At 41.5% G+C, this 12,036-nt stretch overlaps 1 pseudogene; it reads right to left on the bottom strand.

Annotated features, from left to right (window-relative positions):
• Nucleotides 1-11,687: 11,687 nt before the first annotated feature.
• On the bottom strand, nucleotides 11,688-11,806 carry LOC118603373 (annotated as a pseudogene).
• Nucleotides 11,807-12,036: the final 230 nt, after the last annotated feature.

Genomic DNA, 12,036 nt, shown 5'->3' with positions numbered 1-12,036 from the left:
TTTTGCCTTCTTTTTGATAGCTTATTCCTTCACAGCTCATGATGACCTTCCCATTATCTACTCAGCTTCTCTCAACCTTAGGATTGTCGTTCACTCCTGGTTTCATATTCCAATGGATCCTGCTTTCTACTTTTTCTCCAAGGTCTTGCCCCTGCTGCCTTCTCTATATCCTATCTCAGAGGACCCTCTTGGGCCAGCTGAGTCATTATGCAGGAGGGGACGCTCTTTGGACATTATCTTTTTTTCAAATCATGCTGTGTTATAACTCAGAAATATGTTTAGGCTTGCAGATGGGGTTTTGGTGCCAGACTCCTATTATTGATTCCTTCACTTCTTAGGGGTTTTCTGCTAAGGGAATGCACCAGAAGGAAAAGGAGCCAAATGGAAAACAAAGCACTACTTTTGTTAAGCACTTCCTTGTCTACCACAGTGGCTTAAGCTGGAAGAGTTTAGAGAGGCTTCCAACTTCCTCTTCTTGATTCTCTCTGCCCAGTCTCAGGTGGAGAGGGTGGAGCCGGGAGGCCAGGCCTGACTCAAAGACACAGGCCCTGCCACATGGGAAACATCCAGCAATGCCTGAGAGGCCAGACTCACTTATTAAACCTACTATTTGGAAGAAAGGAAGCAGAAGAGAAGAAGACAAACATTGGTCTTGCCCATGAAGGTCCAGTTACTCACCTGTTGTTGAATGTGACCCCCTTAGAGCTTCACCGCCTGATATGGGAGCCACTAAACCCCATGTGGCTATTGAGCACTTGAAATTGGGGCAAGTCCAAAGTGAGATGTCCTATAAGTGTATAATACAAACCTGATTTTGAAGACATAATATAAGGGAAAAGAATGTAAATTACCTTATTAATATTTTGTATATTTCTTGTTTAAATGATAATGTTTTAGATCTATTAGGTAAAATAAATTATTAAAATTAATGTCATATCTTTCTTGTTCCAGTTAAAACATGTAGATAATTTTAAATTACATATATGGCTCCCGTTATATTTCTATTAAACAACATCGTCTTGGTCCAAATGTGTTAGCTGCCTGGGGAACAGCGAGGACAGAGGTGGTGAGAGTGAGGACTGTAGAGGGGAGAGGCAGAAGCAGCCCTTCCCGGTAATGCAGATTGCTTGTTTAATTGGCAGTGACCAGGGCCACAGTGTCACATGATCCAAAATGTGGCAATCTATGTGTAAGCAACTGTGTATGACTCCTTTCCTCAGCTGTGGACCCTGGCATTTTAGATGCTTCTCCATTACAATTTTAGATGCTTCTCCATTACAATTAAATAAAAGTTACTTTATTTGTCCATTTATTGAGCTCTGCTATGTGGTGGCACTCTTCTAGGCTCTGGGAATACATTCTTGGGTAAAAAAAGGATCTAATCTTATGTAGTTTGATTCTAGTAAAGGAATAAAGACAATGAACAAATAAGAAACCCAGTCTACCTATGTCATAAGGGCATAGTGCTATGAAGCAAAACAAGGCAAGGTGAAGTTATAGAGAGACATGAGGAAGTGGTGGGTGCTACTTTGGATGGTCGTGACAGAGAGCTCACTGACATTTGAGTGAAGACTAGAAGAAGGTAAGGGCGAGAGCCCTGAAGATATGTGCAGCAAGAGAAGACCCTAAGAAAAGAGTATGTATGACATCTTCAAGGAAGAGGCAGGAAGGTGGTGTGGCTGGAACATGGTGAGAGATAGGGGAGGGGCAAAAGATGAGGGCCCTGAGTCATTTCCTCAGATGGTTGGGAAGCCATTGGGGGGACTGGAGCAGAGGAGTGATGTAATCTGTCTAGGTCTTAAAAGGATAAGTCTGGCCACTTACTGAGAATAAAGTGGGCAGGCAAGTCTGGAAACAGAGAGCTCCATTAAAAAGTTGTTGCAGTAATCCGGGTGGGAGATGATGAAGCCTTAGATCAAGGCAATAGCAGTGATGGATATGCCTTGAAGGCAGAGATAAAAGGATTTACCGATGGATTGGATATGGAATGGGGGAGAAGGCAGGAGTCACAGATAACTTCAAGGATCTCGGCCTGAGCATTTAGAAGGATGGAGTTGCTAGCAGTTGAGATGGGAAGACTGGGAGGAGCAGGATTCAGTTTGGGGGCCTTTAAGTGTGAGATCTCCGTTAGACTTCCGAAAGGAGATAGCAAGTAGGCAGTTAAAAATATGAGTCTGGAGTTTTGAGAACAGATTAGGACTTGAGAAATAAATTTCTTAAGGCTCAAAGAAAAAAGGAGAGTCACAATAATGAGATATTATCTAAAGCTAAGAGATCACCTAGGGAGTGAGTGTGGATAGAAAAGAGAAGGCTGCAGCCTGGGGGCCCTTCTCTGTTTAAGGGTAAGGAAGATGAGGAGGAACCAGTAAGAACTACAAACAGAGAATGGCCAGAGCAGTAGGAGGGAAACCAGGACACTGGTGCCCTGGACTGCTGGCAGTCACATCATGTCTGTCTGACCCCAAAGGCCACAAAGGCCACTCTCCACCTCCTGATATGTGTTTGAACACTTACCAAAAAAACTTGTTTGATGTATATCTCCCTTTAATACAGATTCTGGCATTAGGAAACTCAATAAATATTTGAATAAACATTGAATAAATAAATAAGTATTTAAAGAAGGAGAAAGGTATAGTCTAGCATTTTTGTTAGTTTTTGTATGCACTGAAAATGAAATTGTTTATTTTATTTTGACACTAATATTCCCTTGTGTTAGGCGTAGGGAGTGAAAGAGGGTGAGAGTAATGATTGGGGGTGGCAAGAAGGCACCACTGAACACAGACTTGGTCTATATTCAAAAAGTCCAACTTTACCTTGCATAGGTGGAAACTAAGTAGACACCTGCCATCACTATAAGCCGATGAAACATGTGAAGGTTAAATCACCACTGGCAACATGGGTGTTCCCATTGTTCCAGACACTCGTGCTCCCATTAGCCAATGTGTCGCCAGGCCCAGAGCTCAGCCCTGACTCTGCACAAAGTATTGTGCCCTTGGGAACCAAATCTTATATTGGTGTCTCTCTGAAAATCAAACTCCATTTTGTGCTCGGACAGAGTGGCTGGATAGCTATTTTATTATTGATCAAACAGGGCTCTAAAGAGAGCTGCCCTGAGATGAGAAGAATCTTAAAAGGCTCCCTCAGCTAACTTGGGCAGCTGTGATTCAAGTTAGAGAAACAAGCCTTGTGCTTATTTCAGGACCAGAGCCCCAACTGTGTCAAAACAGAAGCTGAAAAACTTTACATTTGACTGCGCTGTGTTGTTACAATCCCACACCATCATGCTTTCCTTACCACAATCAGAGCAAACCATACACACAAGTCTTCACAGACCATGCTTCCTCTATTGGCAAAATCTGGGTTTACGTGGAAAACTTCAGCCATTTGGACAGTTGCAAATATCTGGGTGTTTGTCATTGTGTAGTCAAAGTCTGAACTGAGCCAGCATGGGGCTATTATTTCCCGTGTGTATGTTATGGAAGACATCTCCCAACTTATCCTTATCTGTTCATAAAGAGGATGCAGATTTCTTTTTAAGAAGGCTTGCTTTGGAAAGAAGGAGAGAGGGAAATAGAAATATTGTACTAGGCATTTTATAGTCTTATCTGTTTACTACACACAGATAGGTATGGATTTGACCCATGATGGGCATGCTCAAAGAACTCATGCAAGGTCATATGCTTGTAAGAAGTAGAAGTTAGAATCAGATCCAGGAAAATAGCAGGGGTGAGATTCAAACCCACCACCTTATGCCACTGAGGGGAAAGTTCTAGCTCAAAGGGAGAGGTTGGAGATAGAGCTAAGGGGTTTGTTGATGGAATAATAGTAACCGGAAGAACTACCAACTCCCCTCCTTCCATTCTCTCTTCCTTCAGACTGGGAAGAATGGCACCTTGTTTGAGAACTTACTTAATCAAGCTCTTGTAAATGGTGATTTCAAAGTATCAGCAGGATCTTGATATAGCTAAAGGAACAGCCATTAAGGAGTGGGAGGTTTAGTAATAGGCCCATTTTTTATTCTCAGTGGCCCAAAGGGGTACAATTTGAAAGGAGTCTAGAAGTTTAGGGGGAGGAATTAAACTAATACTGATCTGCATAGTGATGTAGGCTATTAACTTCATTGTGGGCTGAGATGACCTTGCAAATTATGGAATAGTAGGTAATGTTTCTTTACCTCCTTATGCTCTGAAAATTAATGCTCACCCTCAGGAGGTAAGTGTGTGTGTGTGTGTGTGTGTGTGTGTGTGTGTGTGTGTGTGTATGAGAGAGAGAGATCTGTGAGGTTTTTTGTTTGATTTAAAAATTGCTTCTATATCGGAGCTATTTACTACAGTAGCCATGAGCTACATATGCATTTAAATTAATTAAAGTTAAAATAAATACAATAAAAAATTCAGTTTCTTAGTCACACTAGTGACCAGTGGCTACAGTATTGGATGGCACAGATATGGAGTATCTCCATCATTACAAAAGTCATATGGGACAGCATTGCTCACGACCCTTGGAAGAACAGACAGCACGGTGACCTCAGAGATGACCAAATTTGGAGTACCAAGTCACGTCTGAACTGTCTTGGGCCACAATTCTGGACTGACTGATTGAACAATAAATGAATACATGTGGTTAGTTGTGTGAGATGGCTGTATGGGTTGGAGGCAGAGGATGGAGGAGGGATATTAGGATTTAAGATTCTTTATGGGAAGCATGGAGCTAGTAGGGTGAGGGGCTGGTATACTGTGGAGGTAAGGCCATAGGGATGAAGGAGATCAACGTGCTATGAAGCAAGACTGGTGAGTCACCATGGATGACTTGTGCCACTTTCCTTTTTTCTATTAATAGGAAAAAGCAACGAGGGCAAGACCAGCAGATGATAAAAAATTGGCCCTTCCTTCATATCTAAGTGTCTTGAAATAGTGGTCCCCAACCTTTTGGCACAAAGCACTGATGCTCCTATGAGAATCTGATGCCTGATGATCTGAGGTGGAGCTAAGACAGTGATGCTAGTGCTGGGGAGAATATGCAAACACAGATGAAGCTTCACTTGCTCACCCCTTGCTGTGCAGCTGGGTTCCTAATAGACCACGGACTGTTAGAGGTTCCTGGCCCAGGAGGTTGGGGACCCCTGTCTTAGAACATGATCTAAACTTATCTCTGTTTTCTCTGTTTCCTAGTGGGATTACCTGTAGACCCCAAGGGAATCATCAAATACCTTCTCCCTAGGGTCCCTGTATTAGTTTCCCAAGACTGCTGTAACAAACTTCCACAAATTGGGTGGCTTCTAACAATAGACTTTTCTTCTCTCACAATTCTAGAGGCTAGAAAAACAAAATCGAGAAAGATGTTGGCAGGATTATGCTGCCTCTGAATACTTTAGGGAAGAATCCTTCCTGGCCTCTTCCAGCTTCCAATGGTTGCTGGAAATCCTTGGTGTTCTTTGAGTTGTAGATGCATCATTTCAATCTCTACCTCCATTTTCACATGGACATTTTCCCTGTGTGTCTGTGTCTCTGTGTCCAAATATTCCTCTTTTTATAAGAACACCAGTCATATTGGATTTAGAACTCATGCATCCAGTATGGGCCATCTTAACTTGGTTGCATCATTTTTTCAGCCATTAGTATAATAACCATAATCAATCTATTTCCAAATAAGGTCACACTCATGGCTTCCTACTGGGCATGAATTTTGGAAAGACACTATTTAATCCAATACAGTCTTTGATTTAGAGGTTCCCTCACCTCCTGGTTTGATGAAAGTAGAGATCTTATTTTTTTTTGTCATTTATTCAGTTAACTCATTTTAGAAACTTCGTTTAGAATCTACTATGCTCAAGGTTATAGTTGGCACTGGAGGCACAAAGAAAAAATAAACACAGCCATTGACCTTAAGCTTCTTGCTGTCCTATGTGTGGCTAGATTGAATTTCAGGGTTTTTTTTTTTTTTTTTTGTCTTTCTTATTTATGAGTTTGGGTAGGTGTGTGAGGGAGGACATCTGGGACAGTGGTGGAACCAAGAAACTTAGGGAACAAACCTGCAGTGTGCAGAGTCCCACCTGTAGCCAAGCCTTAGTTGGAAGGATGGTTTCTTACTTTGGATACTTAAATGAATCTTAAAGCAACACCCAGAGGAGGTGATTATAACATCGGCTTCACGTTATCCAAATGCCTCCCAACCAGCTCTAGGGCCTGTCAGCGTCACCATTGACAAGAACATAATGCTACCTATTCCTTAGAAGGTACTACTTGTGTATACTTTGTTTAAGAGAAATTGCCTAAAAAGTTGCTCTAGAGTTCGTGGTGTCTGTTTTGGTGTGCAATTAAACTTTGCATTAATTACCCCATGATTCCAATCTAAAAATTTTCTCTCTAGTAAAGTGCTTTAGGCTGGCTCAATTCCCCTGGGGTGGAAGAACGTTCTGTTGGTGCCAGATAAATCTGATAAACAACCTTACGATTGCTCACATTAGTCCTTTTGAAAGATCTACTATGGTTTTTGTGCAAAGCTAATGTGAATGTCGAGCATACTAGGACTCTCTTTGGGTGACCTTCAATTACTGTGTCATTATTAATAGAAGCTCTTCTTCTGTTTCCTCTAATTATGCAGCTCAATTACAGAGACCCCTTCTCAGCTTCTGTGTTCTTTCCATTTGTTTACCACTGGTGGGTGAGCATTTTCAGGTAGGGATGATTCACTGGGTGCTAAGGAGTGTGGCCAGTCCTATGTCTTCTAATCAAAGTGTGTGTCACACTATTATTTTTCAAAACAAGAAAATTGCAGTGGGGAAAGAAGAACATTGATTGTAAGTGAAGTGCTACTGGAAGCAATTAAAGGGCTCAGAAGGTGAATTTCATTAATGCTGTGTTATTGTGGGAGCTTGGCCCCTTGCTAAACCCAGCCTCTGAATCTCATTTTCTCTCTTCAGTGGTAAAGGTCTAGGGAGGTCTCAGTGAGTCTAATGAGTCCATGGAGAGTCTGGGTTCAGAGAGAAGGCAACAACTGCACACTGTTTCTCTGACTGCTGTCAGGAATCTGAAATAAGCTTTCTGTTTAGCACAAAGATGACCTCCCTTCTACCAAACCCTGTAGTTCAGGTGCAAAACTGTACCTGTGGTGAGATAAAGTGGAAAATTGAGGCAATTAATTTCTGGGTGATGAGAACCTACTATGGAGAGAGAAAACATTGTTGTTAGTCCTGAATTTTTCAGGTTTATTTCTCTTTTAAAATACACGTCTAAATTCCAACCTTCAAATAGACTCCAAATGAAACCCTTTATTTGGCATAGTCTTAACTGTCAAAATGTTTCATTACACAAGAAAACATGTTCGCTCTTAATATTTTCAAAACAGACGTACTTGCTGCAGCACTCATGGGACATGCAAACAGATGCCCTGGAGCTGAAAGGAAAGCCAAATGTTTCTGAAAGATTCCCACTCATGTCATCTTTTGAGGGTAAATTCACGCATTAGTGGACATACATGGAATTTTTTCAAAACACTTTACTTGCTAAGATGGTCCAGTCAATGGAAAAAGTGATAAGACTCTAGAGAAAAAGGCTTTTAAAAAGTGCTTCTTCCTTTGGGTGACACTTCACCCATTATTGCAGGTGTCTTACCAGCTCCAGCATTTCGGTCCCAGGGTCCTCTAGGATTGGCACTCAGTATGCAGTATGTTTTGTGAGTAAATGTATAAGGCCTATCACTGCAGCTTCAAAATAACTTTTCTGATGAAATTCATTTTTTTTCAGCCATTAGTATAATAACCATAATCAATCTTCTCATTGCCAAGCATAGAATTCCTGTGCAGCCAATTCTCAGTGAAGCGAAGTAACTGATGTGCCAATCAGATAAATATTGTGTTAAATTGCACTAAACAACAGTGATAAATGGCATGTTATAGACACAGTAAAATCATGTTTCTTCTTAGATCCATTTCAGAATTCAAGGACATCAGAGTGAGGTCCATGATCAAATCAGTGAGTGACTAGGATAGAGTTTGTCAGGTCTTTCAGTGTTTCGGCATTTATTGCATAATGAACCACCTCAAAACTTAATGGCTTAAACAAGAATGATGTTTTATTTTTCATGATTCTGCACTTGAGGCTGGGTTCAGTGGGATGATTCTTTGGTTCCGTGAATGGCTGCTGGGGCTGGAATATCCAAGAAGACATCTTCACTCCACGATTCTGCCTCAGCTGGGATGGCTGGGATGGATGGGGCCAGACGGCACATTCTATCTCTTTCTCTCTTTCTTTTTTTTCCATGTGCCCTCTCCAATGTGTTGCTGGACCTCTTGTCATAGAGGCTTAGAGATCCAAGTGAGAGCATCCCAAGAGGACAAGCAGAAAGACAACTACACAAAGAGGATGTGATTATAGGGAGGCATGGCTCCTTGGTGGCCTCCAGAATAACAGTCTGTTGTACTAGGAATGTCCCTGACTGATCCCAGAAGGTACACACACACATGCACACACACACAAGCATGCGCGCACACACACACACACACACACACACACACATATACTCATACTCATTCATGGAACCATGTGCCATCTGGAAACTAGAGTCTATTATTCTTGGCACCAGAAAACTATCCTTTGTAGCTCTAAAATTTGTGGCCTGTTCTCTTCCCTCTTTTTCTAGTTTTCTTGATATATAATTTACATACCATAAAGTCAACTTGTTTCAAGTATACAGTTCAATAATTTTTAGTTTACAGAATTGTACAAATTACCATGATCCAATTTTAGAATATTTTTATCATTCCCCCCAAAGCGCGTGTCCCCGTTAGCACTTACTCCACACCCCAGCCCCACGTCTCCTGCCTTCACCAGAGGCAATAATCTACTTTCTGTCTTTCTTTCTGGATTTGCCTGTTCTAGACATTTCACATAAATTAAATCATACAATATATGGCCTTTTTGTGACTGGCTTCTTTTGCTTAGCATGTTTCCAAGTTTTATCTGGTTTTATCAGTTCTTTAAGTTTATTCCTTTTATTCATTAATAAAAGGAATATTTTATTGTTTGGATAGATATACCACATTTTGTGTATCCATTCATCAGATGGTAGATAGTTGGGTTGTTGGTCTATGAGTAATGCTGCTATAAACATTCATGTACAAGTTTTTGTGTAGGCATATGTTTTCATGTCTCTTGGGTAGATATCTAGGAGTATAATTGATGGGTGAAAACTCTATGTTTATCATTGTGAGGAACTGCCAAACTGTTTTCTGAAGCGGCTGCCCCATTTTACATTTCCATGTTTGCTTGTTTTTATTCTCTAGAGGACAGACACTTCCTTGTTTAAGATGGCTTGGAAAGGAGGTACAGGAGAGACACCATGTTATCTCAAAACCACGTTTGATCCCAGAACTCTCTGATTCTCAATGCCAAAACAAATAATGGAATTAAATAAAAGTTTGAGTGTTTTGGTGTCCTAGACTCCAAAAGGGAGGCTTGAGCCACTTTGTAAGAGTTTAGTAAACCTGCATCAAAACAAGTTGTTTTCAGATATTTCTCATTTTGCTGATGCCTGGCTCTGTATTCTGACCACCCAAAAAGTTTGTGCCCCAAATTCCTGAGGTAGACCTGAGCAAGCACCAATTCAAAGCTCAGAAAGTCTCCAGCATATAAATATCCAACCTTTTATTTTCGCCTCAAGGATCCAGGAGGGGTGCTTCTGTTGTAAGACTCAGAGGCTCTAAGAGGCCAAGGAATTCAGATTACACAGACTGAGAAGATGCCGTTTTCCTTGTTGACTTAGCCAGAGGGCCAAAAGCCTATTTTCCCTCACCCTTTCCAACTCTTCTTTGCAGAGTTAATCTCTAAGGCAATAGTCTAGGTTTCTTTTAGATACAAGGAATTGCCTCTTATTAGCTGTGTGGGGTAGCTGGACCTAGGAAGCAGAATATATCTACCAGCTTTGTGTTCCTCATTTCTACCTGCCAGACCCCTTTCTATCACTTCACTAAGTCTCATCTAGATCATGGCCTGGGCAGGAAAGGCTAGAAACTCATACATTTAAAAGTCTCTTTATGAAAGTAGTGGATTCTTAAAATACCCTAGAAGGGTGGGCCTTTTGAGCCTTGCTCTCAGTTTCTAACCTCTCTGTATTGAAACTGTCCATGTATCCTCTGTCTCTCCCAGGAAACTCTGGGTTGCTGAGGGCAAAGCTAGGTTTCTTTATAGTTGTCACTGCATGTCACAGAGCAGGCTCACAGTAAGCATTTGAAGAGGGAATGAATGAATGAGGACAGTGATATGAAGGAGAGGACTGGGTCTTCATGTATCTAGTGGGTTCTCACGTGACGAGGAGCCAATCTAGTCTATGTAACTTCCCAGAGAAGATTATGTTCTAGGGGATGGATGTTATAGGCAGATTTGCTCTCAATACAAGGAAAAACTTACTCAGCATTAGAACTGCTGCCTTAGGGAAGGGGCGATGTCTCAGTCACTGCACGTTTAAACAGAAGCCAGACTTCTATCTGGAGAAATAAGCGAGGAGATTACTAGTGAAGGGCTGGATGACCTCTTTGGATCCCTTCCAATTCTGAGGTAACCCAGCTGTGGCTGGGCAGGCGGGGAGAGGAGGCACCTTCTGTTTTTCCAAATTCATGTTAAAATAGACTCAACTCTTCCTTGCAGATTTACTCCACAAGGTGTCTGGGAAATGTAGATGGTACACAACACCTTGCGGAGTTGACTGGAGAAGGGAGCAGCTGTTTCGTCCCCCTAATTCCCCTTGGTTGTTTCTCCTCAGTCTTCCCTGTAGGACATCAGCGTCTGGCTTCTTGTCTGCTTCACTGTTACTGTATCTCGCCCCATGTTCTCACTCTGGGAAGGGGGTGGGGTAGGGGTCTTCCCTCCTTTCCTCAGGATGTCTTTCTACCACTCTCTTTTCCTGATCAGAGCCATTTGACTTCTTTGCTTCTCTTCTCTTGTACACTTACACCCGTCCCTCTGTACCGACCCCTAGTTAAGAAACCTACAATTATCAGGAACCATTCTGTGGAAAGTGATCTATTTGTTTAATGACATGGATTTTCCTTTGGAATCTTTGTGAGAATTCAACATTTTCCAATTCAGAAGATAAGGAAGAGAAAGAAAGAAAATGAAAAGAGGAAGTTCCTTTTCCTCTTCCATTTAGAAGAGCCTAGAATTCCCCCACCCCCACCCCCAACCTCCTCTCCACCCAGGAAGAAGAAATATGCAGCATTTCACAGTGTTGAAGTCAAGGAGGGTGGTGAGTATGAGGTTAGTATTTCCCAAGACATAGAGCCAAGGTCCTCAGGACTTTCTCTGGTCCCCAAGATTAGGTGAGCAGCTCCTTCTCCCATAGCTCCATAGGTCTCTTCTCATCAATTACCACAGTTGTGATTTCATATTTACATGTGAGGTTATTTGATTGATTTTCAGATTCCCCATGATATTTTAAGTTCCCTTATACCAAAGACTGTGTCAGTTTAAATCACCACTGAATGCACACAAGGCCAACAAAAATTCTGAGCATAGAGTAAGAGAGCTCTATTAATATTTGTTAAATGAACAAATAGATGGAAATTTAAAAAATAAAATGAATATCTCAGATAGACATGTTTTTTTTTTTTTTTAAGGTGAGGCAATCCTTGGTTGACCTCACAGATTGTAAGAACCTTGTCAGCTTACAATCCCTTATTTTTTTATTTTTTATACCTATAGCACCTGGTCTTCCCAAGTGGTCTCTCATCCAAGTACTAACCAGGCCCGACCCTGCTTAGCTTCCAAGATCAAATGGGATCAGGTTTGTTCAGGGAAGCATGGCCGTAAACTCGTATGGACATATTTTAAATAAATATGTATTTATATGAACTGCAGAGTAGTCTTTGGGAGGAAATTAATCTTTATAGTTGAATTTGATTTCAGGTACTTGAGGAGAAAGAAGATGAAGCCCAAATAAGTGTTTCCACCATTCCCAGCCTCACTCCCTTTCACTTTCAAGAGATCAGAATTCTCCAGCCAAACCTGTGGGTGTTGAGACCAGAGCCCAAATTTCCCTGTA

The sequence above is a fragment of the Rousettus aegyptiacus genome, unplaced genomic scaffold (assembly GCF_014176215.1).
Source record: "Rousettus aegyptiacus isolate mRouAeg1 unplaced genomic scaffold, mRouAeg1.p scaffold_m13_p_5, whole genome shotgun sequence".
Taxonomy (NCBI): Eukaryota; Metazoa; Chordata; class Mammalia; order Chiroptera; family Pteropodidae; genus Rousettus; species Rousettus aegyptiacus.
This window is presented reverse-complemented; position numbering and strand designations above follow the sequence as displayed.